Below are 14,792 nucleotides of genomic sequence, written 5' to 3'. Positions count from 1 at the left end.
TCTACAATCATGACACCTGGGGGGGAGAGCCTGTCCTCTACAGTCATGACACCTTGGTAGTGGCCTGTCACTCTACAGTCATGACACTGGGAGCAGCCTGTAACTCTATATTCATGAAACCTTGGGGGGAGCCTATCAGTCTACAGTCATGACATCTGGGGGGAGACTGTCACTCTACAGTCATGACACCTTGGGGGGAATGTGTCCTCTACAGTCATGACACCTTGGGGGGAGCCTGTCACTATACAGTCATGACACCTGGGGGAGCCTGTCACTCAACAGTCATGACATCTGGGAGGAGCCTGTCACTCTACATGTAGTAATGACACATGGGGAAGGACCTGTCATTCTACACTCATGACACCTAGGGAAGAGCCTGTCACTCTAGAGTCATGACACCTGGGGGGAGCCTGTCACCCTACAGTCATGACTCATGGGGGGAACCTGTCACTCTACAGTCATGACACCTGGGGGAGCCTGTCACTCTACAGTCATGAAACATGGGGAGAGCCTGTCACTCTACAGTCATAACACCAGGGGAAGGACCTGTCAGTCTGCAGTCATGTCATCTGGTGGGGAGCCTGTCACTCTGCAGTCATGACACTTGGGGGGACCAGTCACTCTACAGTCATGATACCTGGGAGGGGGCTTTGTCACTCTACAGTCATGATACTTTTGGGAGCCTGTCACTCTATAGTCATGACACCTGGGGGGAGCCTGTCACTCTATAGTCATGACCTGGGGAGACCCTGTCACTCTACATTCATGACACCTGGGGGGATCCTGTCACTCTACAGTCAGGACACCTGGGGAAGCTTTCATATTAAAGTCATGACACCTGGAGGAAGCCTGTCACTCTACAGTCATGACACCTGGGGGGTGCCTGTCACTCTACAGTCATGACACCTGGGGGGTGCCTGTTACTCTACAGTCATGACACCTGGGGAGAGCCTGTTACTCTACAGTCATAACACCTGGGTGGAGCCTGTCACTCTGCAGTCATGACACCTGGGGGAACCTGTCACTCTACAGTCAAAACACCTGGGGAGAGCCTGTCACTCTACAGTCATGACACCTGGGGGGGCTTGTCACTCTGCAGTCATGACACCTGGGGGGGCTTGTCACTCTACAGTCAAAACACCTGGGTGGAGCCTGTCACTCTGCAGTCATGACACCTGGGGGAACCTGTCACTCTACAGTCAAAACACCTGGGGAGAGCCTGTCACTCTACAGTCATGACACCTGGGGGGGCTTGTCACTCTGCAGTCATGACACCTGGGGGAGACTGTCACACTACATTCATGACACCTGGGGGGAACCTGTCACTCTATAGTCATGACACCTGGGGGGAGCCTGTCACTCTATAGTCATGACCTGGGGAGACCCTGTCACTCTACATTCATGACACCTGGTGGGATCCTGTCACTCTACAGTCATGACACCTGGAGGAAGCCTGCCACTCTACAGTCATGACACATGGGTGGAGCCTGTCACTCTGCAGTCATGACACCTGGGGGGGCTAGTCACTCTACAGTCATGACACATGGGGAGAGCCTGTCACTCTACAGTCATGACACCTGGGGGGGCGCCTGTCACTCTACAGTCATGACACCTGGGGAAGCCAGTCACTCTACAGTCATGACACATGGGGAGAGCCTGTCACTCTATAGTCATGACACCTTGGTGGGAGCCTGTCACTCTGCAGTCATGACACCTGGGGGAGCCTTTCACTCTACAGTCATAACACCTTGGGGGGGAGCCTGTCACTCTATAGTCATGACACCTGGGGGGATCCTGTCATTCTGCAGTCATGACACCTGAGGAGAGCCTATCACTCTAAAGTCATGACACATGGGTGGAGCCTGTCACTCAACAGTCATGACACCTGGGGGAGCCTGTCATTCTGCAGTCATGACACCTGAGGAGAGCCTATCACCTATCAGGTGTCATTCTACAGTCATGACACCTGAGGAGAGTCATGACACTTGGAAGGATCCTGTCACTCTACAGTCATGACACCTGGGGTGAGCCTGTCACATTACAGCCATGACACCTGGGGGGAGCCTGTCATTCTACATTCATGAAACCGGGGAAGAACTTGTCACTCTACAGTCATGACACCTGTGTGGGGGGGGGACCTGTCACTCTACAGTCAAGACACCTGGGGAAGCTATTCACTCTACAGTCATGAAACAGGGAGAGCGCCTGTCACTCTACAGTCATGTCACCTGTGGGGAACCTGTCACTCTATAGTCATGACACTTGGAAGGAGCCTGTCTCTCTATAGTCATGACACATGGAGAGAGCCTGTCACTCAACAGTCATGACACCTGGGGGGATCCTGTCACTCTGCAGTCATGACACCTGAGGGGAGCCTGTCACTTTAAAGTCATGAAACGTGGAAGGATCCTGTCACTCAACAGTCATGACACCTGGGGAGAGCCTGTCACTCTACAGTCATGACACCTGTGGGTGGAGCCTGTTACTCTACAGTCATGACACCTGGGGGCGGGAACTTGTCACTCTATTGTTATGACACCTGGGGGAGTCTGTCACTCTACAATCATGATACCTTCATGGTTGCCTGTCACTCTATAGTCATGATACCTTGGTGGTGGCCTGTCACTCTACAGTCATGATACCTTGGTAGTGGCTTGTCTTATTACAGTAATGGCAGCCCTTCAAATTCGCTGGATACCTCAGCTCTAGAAGAGGAAGGTGCCCCCCTGGGTTCACTCTGACAGTCCTGCTTTTCCTGGCTCTGGATTTCATCTTCACACCCCCTGAAAGGGCCTGTCTTGTTCCCCAACTGACCTGTGGACACATGGCTCTGGTCGGCTGTGGGGCAGTAAGCCCTCCCTTGTCTTCATCCTCCCTAATGTGCCTGGCCGCTTCCTCAGGAGCCCCTGCTGTGCTGGTTTCAGAGGTGCCCCTCAGTGAGCCCCTGTTCCCCCCAACATGAACCCGCCACCCTCAGGACCCAGGCCACTGTCCCTACACTACTGGCTGCTGACCGTCCTCAGTGGAGGTGGTCACGTCCCCCCAGGGTTCATTCCTGGGTTGGTACCCATCCCAGGACTGGCTGGACCCAGGTCTGTCTCCCCTAATCTCCTGGAGAAGGCCATCTGCATCTCCCTCCTCGCTCTGACCCCCCCGCCTGGAGGCAGGTCTCAGCCCCCTCCACGCTCCATCCCGATGAGTTCTGAAAAGCTTCTAGGGTCCAAATCTCTTTCCCACCTTCCTGTGTCAACGTTGCTGTTTTGTTTTGATTCTTTTCACCTAGGAGAAAAAAAATAGGTGACATTCGTTTTCCTTTTGTTCTTTTGCTGTTTTCCTATATTTTCAGAATTTCAAATTTTCCTTTCTTTCTTTTTTATTTTATTTATTTTTTTCAAAGAAAAAATAATCAGGAAACAAATCCAAGAGGCTATTTTGCTGACTGTGTGAGGCTGAGGGCGGGTGGCCCCTTCCTGGCCCTGCAGCCAGCAGCTATGGGCAGGGGAAGTGCAGCAGCAGCAGCACAGAGGGGCTCAAAGCTCGGATTCTGGCCCAACAGAGCCTCCCATTCTGTGCTTCCAGCCCCAAATCCCACGCTTTCTCACTTCAGAGCGTCCACGTTCAACCTGCCAAATGCCACTAAATCTGCAAATTAAACCTCTGATTACAGAATTCCTTTTGATGTAAAAAAAATGTGGGGATTTTTAAAATGTAATTATTCATACACTAAGATTTTAATTGTGCTTCTTTTCTCCCTCTCTCGCCTTTTTTTTTTTCCCAGGGCAGGTGATTCCCCTTCTGGGCCTGCCCGGGCAGTGCAGGGGCCGGTGCAGGAAGGAGCCTGCAGGACTTTCTGATGCGGCTCAGGATGCTCCATTCCAGGAACTGGGAAGGGGCCTGGCTAGCAGCTGGTGTCCCAGCCTCGGCCCACAGCCCCCTCCCCACGGCAGCCAGTCGACATCAGGGGGAGTCCCTCCTGTGGCACGTTGGGCCGGGTCTCGGACGCAAGACCTGGAGCCAGCCGGTCACACTCTGGAACCCACTGTGGAGGAGGACAGTAGAGGTGGGGTGGGGCTGCCCTCTCTCTGGGCCATTCCTCCTCGGTAACTGCCACCCACTGTGGCTCTGCAGATTGGTCATGAGGAGCCTCACTTGTAGAATCTTAGCACCCTGTCATTCCCTTCCTCAGTGAGCGGTCCTTGTGTTGAAGCAGGTATCAGAACTTCCTGTCCCTCACGGCTGGGTGGTCATCTGTCCTAAGGACGGACCACGTTCTGCTCCCCTACTCACCTGCAGATGGACACTCGGGGGCTTCTGCCTTTGGGCTCCTGTCGATGCCGTGGCTATGTCGTGATGTGTGATGACCTTGAGTCCCTGCTTCAGGTCTTTGGGTGCACCCCCAGAAATGGGGCTGCTGGATTGTAGGGTACAGACTGCTCTTTTAGACGTGACCACTAACCCATTTTATTCCACTGTTTAGAAAAAATCCAACCCCTCTGGGAACCCAGCAGGATCTGCACGATGGGGTCCCTCAGGGAGCTTATCCCACCCCACTTCCCAGAAGCCCCGGCCACAATCACACTGACCTCCTTGGGGACTCCCGACACCCAAGCCCTGCCCTGCTGGGCCCCTCTCTAATGCTCTCTGCTGGGTTCTGATTCCCAGAGCCCTGGTCAGCCATACGGAGCAGCCCTGCCCTCCCCTCACACACTGCGCCCTGGGCCTGTGCCCCTCGTCAGCCCCCATGCTCACTGACCTGTGTCTTTCTCTATTGCCTCCTCCTATTGTCCTCGGGGGTGAAAGCTCCGGAGCAGCAGGCACTTCACCTGGTCACCATGTGCCTAAAACCCACCTGGCTTGTAGCACTGCTCCTTCTACCAGGCTGCAAGAGTGAGGGGATGAACCCACACGGGCTTTCCACGTGCTAGAGAGGGCACAGGGTTCTCCAGGTCAGCATCGAGGCCCGGGCACCTAGGAATGGACACCCTCTTTGAAGGCTGGGGAGGCAAATTTTAGATTTGAATTTACTACAGTGAACAAGACTGGAAGGAGTGAGCCGGATTCCTGGATTCCCGACCGCAACCTACACCACAGGAGTCCTGCTCCTGGCTGCAGTCAGGAAGGTCCTTCCTTCTGAGGGCTCTGGAAGAGCTGCAGGCTCCTCTGGCTTCTGGTGGCCAGGGCATTCTCCTGGGTCCTGCCTGTGCAGGTTTGTCTCTAGTCCACATTTCCCCTTTTGTAAGGACACGGTCCTGTTGGGCTGGGGCCATCCTAATGCCTCCCACTGAGATTGCCATTATTTCCAAGCAAGGTCACCGCACAGGCCTAGGACTCACAACTCCGACACCATTTGCAGGTCACAGTTCATCCCAGAAGAGGGAATAAATGTCTGTGTGCGGGGTGGGCTCAGGGGAAGGGGTCAGGGCAGGCGGGTCCTGTCGGTTGCCCTTTCCTCCACAGAATGTCAGAAGCCAAGGCTGGAAAGCCCAGGTCTTGGCAGACCCAGCCACTGAGGCCAGGGAGGGCACCTCGTCTCTGTTCCTATGGCCAGGCCAAGTGCGCTCAGGCCCATCGGGCCAGGACCGGAGGACACTGAGGCAGAGGCTGTACACGGGGACTGTCGGGTGAGCGTCAGGGAACAGACCTGCCAGGAAGCGAGGAAGGCAGGACGTGGGAGAAGCTGGCCTCAGAGCCGCTGGACACAGGCCCCTAGGAGGCCCCTGGGAGTCCGGCTGTGCCCTGTCAGGGCTGCAGCTAAGGTGAGGGAGCATGGATGCTGAAGAGGTTCCGGGCAGAGCACTGCAACGTCCACAACACGGCCCTGGAAACGTCAGGTGCACAGCCAGCGCTGCGATGGGGAGCCTGAGCTTAGCAGGGCTGTGGCCTAAGTGAGCAGCACCAGCCCAGCCAACCGGCTGTGGCGGGGTGGTCCTGGAACAGCAGGTGGAGGAGCCTGTGGCCAGCAGCGCATCGCAGCCTCTGGAAGGAGCAGGAGGCTGAGATCACGACACCTGTATCCTCCAGGCTGCGGAACCCCTGGGACTTCCCATCCCTCCTCCCCTCCTAGAGAGGCCTCCTGGCTCCCTCGGGTCTGAAGACTCTGCACTGTGCTGCCTCTGACCGTGTGAGTATCCAGGATGCCACAACACGGTGCCACAGGCTGGGCGTCCTCAGCTCTCCACCCAGTGCTGGAAACTGTGCCTTCCCGATGAAGGAGTCAGCAGTGTCCCCCAGGGACGGCCAAGGAGAGGTGCTCCCCCCAGGGATGGCCAGGGAGAGATGCTCCCGGCAGGAATGACCATGGAGAGGTGCTCCCCCTAGGGGCGGCCACAGAGAGGTGCTCCCCCCAGGGACTGCCAGAGAGAGGTACTCCCCCAGGGACGGCCACGGAGAAATGCTCCCCCCAAGGATGGCCACGGAAAGATGCTCCCTGGCCAGAAGACAGCTGCCTTCTCCCTGCCCGGGGTCTTCCATCTGCAAGGGTCGGCTCCGACGACAGGATGCTTCCCTCTGAGAACACCTGGGCCAGTGCCTAGGGTCAGGTCCCAGCTGTGACACTCCTCTCCAGTAGCCTCATTCTGCTGGAACGGCCCTTTTGAAGACCTCCAGAGATACCACATTCTGGTCACTGCGGTTAGCACCGTCAGGAAGGGTACACGGTGCAGCCCCTACAACGGCAAGACCAGAACCTTCCACGCTACAGTGACGTGCCTGACACACGCTCTCCAGGGCTCTGTCATTAACTGCCCAGCACTGAACAGAAGCCCACATGAGTGACCGACCTGGTGGCTCCTCTACTCCATCCCTGAGTGTGTTTGGGGGTGTCTTCTAGAAATTGCTGGAGGTAGGCTCTGCCTTCTCCAGGATGCTGCCTTGGGCCTAGCTGGCCACCACAACCACAGCAGGGACTGATAAGCGCTGGGTGTTCCCTGGCTATGGATACCACACCCAGGCAGGAGCGATACTTCTGTCCCAAGGAGTCTCACTCTCTCCCTTGGCAGGACAGGGACAGGAAAAGCCACTGTCCAATGCAGGGCTGGCCACGCCCAGGGGCAAGGAGCCTGGGAAGGAACAGAACACAGCCAGCCCCCTCACAGACCAGGACGGCAGCACTGAGGGGGACAGGAGGGTCTGAGAGTTCCCGGCTGAGACACTCCATCCTCAGGACAGGCCTGTGTGCAGAGCCTCTGCCGATGTGAGTAGCCTGTAGCACAGACCAGGACCAGGCTCAGAGCTTCCTGTTGTCCAGGAAAGACCAAGGTTTCCATTAACAAGGAGGGACAAGTTCAGAGACCTGTCACAACATGGTGACATAATCAGTGGCCACGGATTGGGTACTTGAAAAAGAGAGGAACCACTTAAATCCTAGAAAAATGGTCAATTTTCTAAGAATTGTGCTCTGGGAGAGAAGAATCCTAAATATTCTAGGAGACCAGATCTTTTTTTTTTTTTTTGATTATTATAACAGCAACCATCCTGAGCCTTGTCCTCAGCAGGAGGATGGTGACCATCCTGAGCCTCAGCAGGAGGACAGTCAGTATCCTGGGCCTCAGCAGGAGGACAGTCACTATCCTGAGCCTCATCTTCACCAGGAGGATGGTCACTGTCCTGGGCCTCAGCCTCAGCAGGAGGATGGTCACTGTCCTGGGCATCAGCCTCAGGAGGCCAATGGTGACCATCCTGAGCCTCTGTCCAGGGCTGCTGAACAGGAGCTGAGCACATCCCCTTAGCCTTGAGTAACAGGGGTGTGGACCTGGCATTGCACGCAGTGTAGAGCAAGTGGTCCTTACCTTTGCTCGGCAAGGAGTGCAGCTCTGGGAGTGGGCATCACCCTCGCCTTATTGGGGTGGAATATTCTACCTAATGTCTTTCCCTTGATAACCACAGGGGTTCGGGGTGCGCTAGCTCTCTCCTGCCTCCCTTGCTCCTCTTGCCCTTGCTCCTCTAGCATGGGAGCTGACCCCTGAGGTCTCAGAGCCATCCCTGACCCCCCGCAAAAGGTATTTCTGTATGTGTGTGGTCTTTTCACTGCCAGCCCAATTCACGTGGAGTGACCCTGAATCCATCGCCTTCACATGTCGTGGGATATCAGCCTGGTCCTCAGCAGCTGGTTCTGTGGGGTCCATGAGGTGGACCTACTCTAGGTGCTTCCTGAAGTCAGGTTGTTCAGTAAGTCTCCCGTTTTAACTCACCTACTTGTCCCATTCTCCTGATCAAGTTGAGCGCCACACAGGCCTCAACCCAGCTTGCTCATTCACCACATTTCCACAACTTTTCTACTTCGTAAATCATTCTATTTACTTACTTTTGCACTACCCCCTTTCATATTGCCTCCAAAGTGACTTGTCTACAGCAAAACCCCCTGATCAATCTCTCGTTCCTGACACTTAACCCCACCCCACCCTCCCAGGCCAAGGCCACCAATTATGGGGCCAGCCATAAGATCTTTAGAATGATCCTGGACACCTTTCCCAATATGGCCCTCCTCCCTCCTCACACACACCACAGGGCACCTAAAATGCAGCTAAAATGGAGTTAAATACTCCAAGACTCGTATCTCCCCAGACGAACACTCCAGAGGTCCACACGAGTTCTCCATAGGTCCACACGAGCTCTCCAGAGGTCCTGATGAGTTCTCCATAGGTCCACACGAGCTCTCCAGAGGTCCACAGGAGCACTCCAGAGGTCCACACAAGCTCTTCAGAGGTCTACATGAGCTCTCCATAGGTTCACGTCAGCTCTCCAGAGGTCCTGATGAGTGCTCCAGAGGTCCTGCTGCAGGACCACTCTGCTCAGAGGTCCCCAGCCTCCCCAAGTACTGAGGGCCTTGCCCTCTCTGCTCATGGGGCAAGGTGGGTACAGCAGTTCCATGTGTCCCCATGGGCAGGACCCCATGGTAGGCACAGGCTGGAACTGCAGAGGGGAAGGGGGTGCCCTGGCTGGGGTAGAGCAGCCGCACTTGCCTGAGTCTCAGGCTGGTCCCTGACTTGCCTTTTCTTGAGGATTTGCTGGCCCACTCCTGGCAGGGCCAGCTGATCTCTTTTCATCCAGTCAACTACCTATGGGGTATGGGGGAGATGTGGCCTGGAGTACCCTTGAGAAGGGAAACATGAACTCTGCTCCCGGGTTTTCCAGTGTCTGGTGTATTGACTGTTTTGTCGGCGCCTTCCTGAGCCTCAGTTTCCCTGGGGAGAAGCTGAGAACCGCAATGTCCACCTCATTGTTGCAAGGTTTAGAGAAAATATATGAAGAACCTGGATGTGCCCACTATATAGTTGATGTCAAGAAGTGACCACTCTGGACAGATCTGTCTCCCCTGGACAGAGAGCTTCTGTGTGCCACCCCTCCTTCCACAGTCTGGAATAACATCTTCAGAGGTATCCAATGAAATACATGGAAGAAGAGAGAAGCTGGTTATATTGAAGCACAGGGACAGACATATTTTAAAACACAATATAGAAATGCACCTTTTATTGATAAATAACATTGTGTTGTGTCTAATAATATTTCAAAGTATCCAAGAGTGTTAGTGATAAGCCAGGATGCTTATAACTAACTGCTTGAATGTCACCTAGAAACACCAGTGAGTTCCATAGATGACAAGTGCCAGGTGTGGCTAACTCGCAGGTTGGCCACCAGCTGGTGTGCCTGAGGGAAGGTCTAACCTTGGCAGCACTAGAAAGACACAGCTTCTTCCCCTCCAAGTTCTCAGACCGTCTGAACTCCATCCACGAACCCCAGGCAATTGGTAGACCTCAAGTTACAAGCCTGCCCTGGATTGGGAGGAGGAAGGGTCCTTTTCCACCAAGATCCCAGTGATGCCTGCAGCAAGGTAATACCTAAAGGACCCGGCAAGAGAGCAGAATCAGGAAAGAAGGCCCCAGAGCTGCGGTTGGGCCTTCTTGCCAGACCTGACACCTGGAGGGGTCCGGCCTCTCCAGGGGCAGCCCTAGCTGGGGTCTTCCCCTGACTGGGTCAAGCCAGTGGTCTTCCACTTTCTATGCTTTGGAAAATAGCTGCTGGAACCTGAAGAAAGTGCCCAAGCTGGGACAGCTGACCCTCAGAGGGTTCGTGTCCAGGTTCCTCTCCCAGGGCCAAGTCCATCCTGGCTGCCCAAGGGGATGACAGCAGAAATTGCTGTGCGGCCTGAGAGCCAGGGTCCTCAGCTACCATGCCCATGGCTGTGTGACCTTGTCCACTCCCCTCTCTGAGCCCCAATTTGCTCATCTATAAAGAACAGAGACTGGGAGAGAAGTTTCTCACAGGGGCTCCAGGCTCTCATTTTTGCTGTTTGAGAATTCTCTGCCAAAAGAGATTCTCTGGATCATCTGCCACCTAAAAACTAAGTCTTAACACGTAATTTTAGTGTCTGCCTTTGAACGTGAATTTGACAGTCACAAGCAACAATACCATCTCAGCAGGCATAAGCCAGGAAGGAGAAGCAATAGGACACCCACAGGACAGCTGGACAAGTGGAGCCGGTGACATCACAGCGGCTGAGATGGGACATGCCCCTGTGGTTAGAAGAGGCAAAGCACAGAAGCCAAGCCCCAAGTTAAACGGGAGAGAACGGCGCTAACAGCCCCAGGAAGATCAGACCCCAGGCCAGGCTCCAGGCGGCCAGTGTTACACAGTGACAGAGACCTTGTTTTCCATGATGCTATCTGTAGATGTGTTCACACTGGATTGGAATTCGATTTCTGCTCATCCAGCACAAGAGCTGTCAGCATCCAAAGCTCACAGGGAGTTCCACGTTTATCCATGTCTCAGTACCTTTATTACAAAGCCAAAAACTACTTAAGACAACGTTGGAGGCATCTGTCATTTTTTTTTTTAAAGAGGGAGGTCTCAATACTAATTTTGAGAAATAATGAATTTTTACAGTATCTCTGGAGGCAGGGGGTGTGGCTCAGTGGTAGAGCGCTCACATAGCATGTGTGCGGCCAAGTTCAAACCCCATCACCGAGAGGGGGTGGGGGCCTGTGGGGGCCCCTTGCAATGGTTAATTCCCAGAGAACAAAGTTAGACTGGCACTGAGGTGTGGGCCAGGGGCCATCTGAGCTGGGAGGAAGACTTTGCGTATCCTCTGCTGCCCTCTTCTGGCCATGAAAGGCACCGGCGGGGGAATGTTTGTACAGGGGAGCAGGTGGTACCTGGAAGTGACCTTTGTTTGCAGAAGCTCTGCCCAGAGCTGGGCCCCAAACCCTCTGAACTTTTATGCCCTAAATCCATTTGCAAGCAAGCGCTGTCCCTGCCTATGGGCAAGCCGTGAGGGACAGAAGTGATCCAAGATAGATGAGGAGAGGGGACCATCCCCAGGTGGAAGGTAACCCTCCCCCTGTGTGTGGTGACCCTCCCCAGGTGGGAGATGACCTTCCCCAAGTAGGTGGAGATGACCTTCCCTGAGTACGTGGAGACCCTCCCTATGTGAGTGGCGACCCTCTCCAGGTGAGAGACGTGGGTCATGAAGACCCTCCACAGGTGGGAGGTGACCTTCTCCAGGTGGGAGACACCTTCCCCAGGTGGGTGGTGACCCTCCCCATGTGAGTGGCGACCCTCCCCAGGGGCCAAGCCCAGGGGAGTCTCCAGAGATTTCATGGTGGCTCTGAAGATGGAGCCCTGCCGGGTTTTCCACTTGGTGCCTGTTCCGGGCCCTGGCCTGGTCTCCAGAGCAGCTGCCCAAAGGAAGGAGGCCTGCTCCTCACAGCAGAGATGCACAGGGCCAGGCTTACTCCACATGCTGGTGTCCGACAGGCCTCTGCAGTGACCAACCTGCTGTGGAGAAAAAGCAGGGTGGAGCCCAGGAGGCCCCTGGAGCAGCAGCCCGGGACCTGCCCTGCCACCCGGCAGCTCCTCCTGGATCTGCTCCCATGAAGGCTCTCAGGGAAGGCCACATTTGGGGGTCAGGTCCTGGGCTTATGGGGTGCTCCACAGGCCCCTGGGGAGTGCTTAGGTAGGGCAGGAGACCCCAAACCGGCCAGCGCTGGAGTGGAGGAAGAGGGGCTGCAGGGACCCAGCGCCTGCACTGGGAGCCTGTCCTCTGCCCTGGACAGCTCCGGCCTATCCTGCAGCTGCTAGGCCTCCTCCTGCTTTGCCTCTCCCCAGCTGCCCGGCACCAGTGGACGTCTGTAGGGTAGTCCCTGGTCCAACAGGACCGGAGTCCTTACAGAAAGCGGAAGTGCAGACCCAGACGCAGGGAAGACCAAGTGCAGGCTGAGGGAGCAGGTGCCATCTGTGGGCCAGAGGGACCCTGGAATGAAGCCAGCCCTGCGGAGCCCTGCACGTCCACCCTGCAGAGCTGAGGAGATGGGCTATTCTTGAGCAGTCAGTGTCACATGTCAACCTGAGCCAACAGGTACGTGAGCATGCACATCCACACACATGCCACACGCACGCACACAACGGGCACATCTACACACATTCCATGCACACGCACACACACCACACACACCAGACACACGCATGCCATGCACACACATGCACACACCAGGCACATCTACACACACACTATGCACATACACCAGGCACATCACACACACCAGGCACACACATGCACATGCACACGCACCATGCACATCAGCACACATGATGCACACGCAAGCACACACACACGGCACACACATGCACACCATGCACATCTACATACACATGCCATGCATGCACATGCACATACACCAGGCACATCACACACACCCCAGGCACACACATGCACATGCACCACGCACATCAGCTCACATGATGCACACACACCAGGCACACACATGCACACTCACCAGATACACACACATGCACACACACCAGGCACATCTACACACACATACTTCAATGAAAGCAGGCCCCTCATGCCAAGTGAAGCTGGAGCGAGGCTGCATCCTGTGGTGGCACCCGCTGGCTGGCTGGGAGATCACAAACCCTTCACCTCCATGAGCCTCAGGCTCCTCTCCTGGCGGTCACCACATGTGGCCTTGCAGGTCTGCCCTGAGGATCAGGTGAGGTGACGCACTCCACACTCCCAGAGAGAGCACAACTCTGAGGCCGCCGCACCTCTTACCATGAGCAGGATCCAGCACTTTTAAGCCACCCTGTGTCTTTTACCAACTACCTTCTGAAGGGGTCTTCTTGCCTGGAGGCCGCCTTCCCTGGGTCTGCGGCTCTGCAGGAGTCCACGGTGCCCAGCTGTTCTGGGCACAGGTTGGAGGTGGATCTGGCCCAGCCATGGGCTCTGCTGGGGTTATCTGGGAACTGAAAGCCTCAGTTGGGCCAGTGGTGGTCCTGCCAGCCGGGCCACCAGCCTTGGTGACCTACAGTGACACCGATGACACAGGGGTTCCCTCTCTTGGGCCATTCGCCACTGACCAGGGGCTGAGCCCTTCGTAAAGCACTTTCCAGACTTTGATTCCTTCACTTTACAAACAAGGAGAGGGGGCTCAGAGAGGTTGGGTAACTTGTCCAAGACCAAACAACCAGCAAGTGGTAGAGACGGCAGTGAGGCTGAGGGTAGGGCCTGAAAGCACCCACAGGGGAGGGGGAGAAAACCCCAGAGGGGACATACAGGGAAGGACATACGGGGAGACCCACAAGAACACAAGCACTATCCAGGAGGCTCTGGGATGAAAACTGCACAAGCTCAAAGCCACAGAGCCGAGCTCCAGCCCATCCCCTGCTCCCTCACGGTGCCACCTGGCTGGCCATCACCCCTCAGAGCCTGGGTTTCCTCCTCTGTAAGGTGGGGAAACAGCAGCACCCACTGATGTAATCCACATCATTGGATTACATGAGCCAATTTTTGCAAACTGTCAAATGGCTTGTAGCTGGGGCTCTTGGGGCCACCAGGGGAATTTCTCCCTCTACAAAAACATTTAAAATTCTATTACATAAAAAAATAATAAAATAAAATTCTATTACACAACTGGGTTGGTGAAGGATAAAAATAACCATTGCTCTTTTATTGAGGGGGGTACCAAGGATTGACCTCAGGGGCGCTTGACCACTGAGCCACATCCCAGCCCTATTGTGCATTTTATTTAGAGACAGGGTCTCACTGAGTTGCTCAGTGCCTCGCTGTAGCTGAGGCTGGCTTGGAACTCGTGATTCTCCTGCCTCAGCCTCCCTGGTTTTACAGGTGTGTACCACCAGCCTGGCCACATTGCTCTCCTTTGATTTAAAACAAAAACAAAGACAAAAACATTTTCAGGGGCCTGGAACAGTGGGGCGCTGCCTCAGCCAGGGCCTGTTGGGCCTAAAGGGAGGAGAGCCACTGTGGGACTGGAGTCCTAGAAACTGTCTAGTTGTGGGCTTTGAAGCATATCACTCTGCAGGAGTCTCCTCCTGCCCTCCGGTCCTTCCCTGGGGCTCCCAAAGCCAGGCCTCCATGTCCATTGTGCCAGCAGCTGGTGCCCTCACACCCTCAGTCCTGGAGCACCATGGAGATGCTGTGTTCTGACGGAATGCCAGGTGCCCACTGGGTCAGGTCACAGCAGCCCTGAGGGTGGGACCAGTGTCCTCCGGCAGCAGTTGACCCTGTGCCTGTCTTCCCTGGACTCCTGGCATGCAGGGCAGGAGGCCAACTCTGAGGGTACAGGATGCAGGTTTGCCTAAAGCTCCTCCCAGTGCCACAGGATCTGAACTCAGTGACACAGGCAGCTCTGCCCTGGCCCCGAGTTGCAAGCAATAGGCTGCTCGGCTGGGTCTGCACACCTGCTACCAAGGCTTGCCTCTGGCCCCTGGGGTCCCCACCTCAACCCTCCATACTGCAGGTGCCAGACCCACTGAGCAGCGTCCAGAGAGCCTCCTGC

The 14,792-nt window shown here is 55.4% G+C and overlaps 1 long non-coding RNA gene across 1 annotated transcript; it reads right to left on the bottom strand.

Moving 5' to 3' along the window:
* Positions 1 to 8,460: 8,460 nt before the first annotated feature.
* On the bottom strand, positions 8,461 to 14,786 carry LOC113197238 (uncharacterized). Its single transcript, XR_003302661.2, has 3 exons — positions 10,642 to 14,786; positions 9,663 to 9,836; positions 8,461 to 9,366 (listed from the first exon to the last, which is right to left on the bottom strand). It is a non-coding gene; the product is annotated as an uncharacterized LOC113197238 (long non-coding RNA).
* Positions 14,787 to 14,792: the final 6 nt, after the last annotated feature.

This window comes from Urocitellus parryii, chromosome 12 (assembly GCF_045843805.1).
Source record: "Urocitellus parryii isolate mUroPar1 chromosome 12, mUroPar1.hap1, whole genome shotgun sequence".
Classification (NCBI taxonomy): domain Eukaryota; kingdom Metazoa; phylum Chordata; class Mammalia; order Rodentia; family Sciuridae; genus Urocitellus; species Urocitellus parryii.
Note: the sequence above shows the minus strand (reverse complement) of the source record. Positions and strands in the feature narration are given on the sequence as shown.